Source organism: Hibiscus syriacus, unplaced genomic scaffold (assembly GCF_006381635.1).
Source record: "Hibiscus syriacus cultivar Baekdansim isolate YM2019G1 unplaced genomic scaffold, ASM638163v2 tig00111540_pilon, whole genome shotgun sequence".
Taxonomy (NCBI): domain Eukaryota; kingdom Viridiplantae; phylum Streptophyta; class Magnoliopsida; order Malvales; family Malvaceae; genus Hibiscus; species Hibiscus syriacus.
The window spans coordinates 1,296,046-1,299,628 of NW_024063114.1; the positions used below are offsets into that span (position 1 = coordinate 1,296,046).

The following is a 3,583-nucleotide window of genomic DNA, read 5'->3' on the forward strand; positions in this document are numbered from 1 at the left end:
TATATTACAAATTATTTGATTATGATAGGATGCTACTATTAGATAGCTAAAGTTGGGAATTTTGATAAGTTATCAACACAATAAGGAAAATATATTAAAATTATATAAGTACGATTATATAATATAAAAATATTAAATAATATACATTATTAATATAATAATGTTCTATAAATATATATAATTTTATATAAAGCTATAATGCACAAAAATTCCATATTTTACAAAAAAAAAAACCCATGATTGGCAGTTGAATTCTTACAATAATTGTTTACCACTCTCGTGTTCATGGTGGAAATTTAGAGGGGGGGGGGAAATAGATAGGAATCTCCCCAACCTATAGTTTTATATTTAAAAAATAATATATTAAAAACCCAATTTTTTATTTTAAAGTTTATATGTTTCTTCTACAGAAAATCTTTTCTATTTCTAAGTCATGTCAATGATTAACAATCTTATGTTTTTGTTACTTGTTAGCGAATAATATTACCGAATCATACTAAATAAGCTTAATCTTAAATGTTAAAGTTGTATAAATCAAACGACATAAGTGGATAGAGAATTTATTATTATTTTTAGAGATATCGGGTTTAAGCACTGTGTATGTAAGGGAATAAACATTCATTGTCAAATAATTGAGAGTCTTTGAACAAATACTCTCTTGTATTCACCCTAAATTTATAAAAAATTATCTTAAAACAAAAAAAAATTGAGCAAGTATATTTGACTGGTTGACCAAGCTGCTTATCTTTATTCTCTCATATTCTCTTAAGTCATAAATTATTGACCCATTAGGAGCAATTTTATTTTGCGTAAAGTACGAATAATAATCTTAACGTTCTCGAAGTTCACGAGCTTAAAATTGTCAAACTCGATTCGAAATTTAAAATTAAATATTGAAGCTCGACTCGAACTAAAAATTTGAATTCGAAACAAATTATTAGATTTAGTTTGATTAAAGCTTGAACTTGACCTCATATTTGAACATTAAGTATAGGAAAAACCTTATATTATATTAAAAAATATATAGATGTTAATATTATTAATAATTTATTTTTTTTAAATTAAAATTTTAATATATTATTTTTAAGTTACTCGTGAACTTTTTAAATCAAATATAAAATAATTTATTTCAATTAATTAAAAACTAGAACTAAATCTAATCAATTCAAATTTTAATTAAATTTTAACTAAATCAAACTCAAATAAGTCTATATCCCTCTCGTCACTTCACATTTACAGACTAATCTTTGTCCTACAAACGGCCCCAGCACATGACCTTACGCTATTTTAAAATCACTTTTTATTTTTAAATTTCCTACAAAAATGCAACACGTGGTGTTCTCCTACATGTGTCTTCGGCATTGTTGCCACTTTGTTTTTCTATATATACACTCTTCTCTCCCCCCAGAACTCACTTCACCAATAACCAATCCAAGTCCCTCTCAATTCCCATTTAAAGATCGAAATTTTACATTAACAAATCGCCACTTACCATATCACTGCAAATAACCACAAATCAGCAGCACCAATGGCTTCCTCTCTGAGTTTGGGTTCAATTCCTTCTTCTTCTATACATCTCCAATGGCCTTGTAGAAAGAGCAACATTGCCTGCTCTTTACAAACTCCCTCCATTCTTCATTTGCCTAAGCAATCATCGCCTGATTACTCTGATCACACTTGTTCCACCGTGAAAACTCAGCCCCAGCAATGGAATCCTTTTCAAAGAGCGGCGGCTATGGCTTTAGACGTGGTGGAGAATGCTTTGGTTTCTCACGAGCGGCACCATCCTCTTCCCAAAACAGCTGACCCCACTGTTCAAATATCTGGAAACTTCGCTCCTGTACCGGACCAGCCGGTCAAGCGTAGGCTCCCTGTGACCGGAACAATCCCGGATGTATAAAAGGAGTCTACGTTCGCAACGGAGCCAACCCGCTTCACGAACCCGTCGCCGGTCATCATTTCTTCGATGGGGATGGGATGGTTCATGCGGTTCAGTTCAAAAATGGTTCGGCTAGCTATGCTTGTAGGTTCACTGAGACCAACCGTTCGTTCAAGAACGAGCTTTGGGGCGTTCGGTTTTTCCCAAGGCCATCGGTGAACTCCATGGCCACTCCGGCATAGCTAGACTGTTGCTTTTCTATGCTCGTGGCTTATTCGTCTTGTTGACCCGAGCCATGGCACCGGCGTTGCAAATGCTGGACTTGTTTATTTCAATGGTCATCTCCTTGCCATGTCTGAAGATGATTTGCCTTACCATGTCCGTGTCACTAAATCCGGGACTTGGAAACCGTTGGCCGATATGATTTTGATGGTCAGTTGAAATCTACAATGATTGCTCACCCTAAAGTTGATCCTCAAACGGCTGAATTGTTTACTCTTAGCTATGATGTTATCCAAAAGCCGTATCTTAAGTACTTCCGGTTCTTGCCGGACGGTAAGAAATCGCACGATGTCGAAATTCCGGTTGACGGTCCTACAATGATCCATGATTTCGCGATTACCGAGAACTTTGTGGTTATCCCTGACCAGCAAGTGGTGTTCAAATTGCCTGAAATGATTCATGGTGGCTCACCGGTTGTTTATGACAAGAACAAGAAGTCGAGGTTTGGGATATTGGCGAAGAATGCCACTGATGCTTCAGTGATCAAGTGGATTGACACACCTGATTGCTTTTGTTTCCATCTTTGGAATGCTTGGGAAGAGCCAGAAACTGATGAAGTTGTTGTAATTGGCTCCTGTATGACACCACCAGACTCCATTTTCAATGAATGTGATGAGAGTCTCAAGAGCGTTCTATTTGAAATCCGACTGAATTTGAGGACCGGCAAATCGACACGCCGCCCCATCACTTCGGATTCCGAACAAGTTAACTTGGAGGCAGGGATGGTTAACCGAAATTTGCTCGGAAGAAAAACCAGGTTTGCATATTTAGCTCTAGCTGAGCCTTGGCCTAAAGTGTCTGGGTTTGCCAAAGTTGATCTCTCTACCGGACAAGTTAAAAATTACATCTATGGAGACCAAAGGTATGGCGGCGAGCCTTTGTTCTTTCCTCGAAACCCCAATTCCAAGAACGAAGACGACGGTTACATCCTGGCCTTCGTTCACAACGAGAAGACCTGGAAATCGGAACTGCAGATTGTGAATGCCATGAATTTACATCTAGAAGCCACAGTGAAGCTTCCATCTCGAGTTCCATACGGTTTCCACGGAACATTCATAAGCTCCAAGGACTTGGAGAAGCAGGCCTAATTCAACCTCTATAGCCTTGTTATCATCAATTTTTCTAGATGGTTTAACAGGTTAAAAGGGAGGGAGATTTACCAGAGGGATGTTTACATATACTCCCCGGAATCTCTAACCCTGTTATTTTAGGGTAGTCCTTTGGTTTATTTCAATATGAAAGTCTTAAAAGAGACCAGCTTGTAGCTTTTGTGTATAGGAAGCTCAGCTGATCCTTGTTTATTCTTTTACTTATGTACATAAATTACATGGAGTTATGTATATATTGTGTATTTTCACTGTAATTCTCTGTTTTGTTGTAAACATATATGCATTCCAATATCTTTGCTGTAATTATTTCTAT

The 3,583-nt window shown here is 36.6% G+C and overlaps 1 pseudogene; it reads left to right on the forward strand.

Moving 5' to 3' along the window:
• Positions 1–1,495: 1,495 nt before the first annotated feature.
• On the forward strand, positions 1,496–3,362 carry LOC120164559 (annotated as a pseudogene).
• The last annotated feature ends 221 nt before the right edge of the window (positions 3,363–3,583 follow it).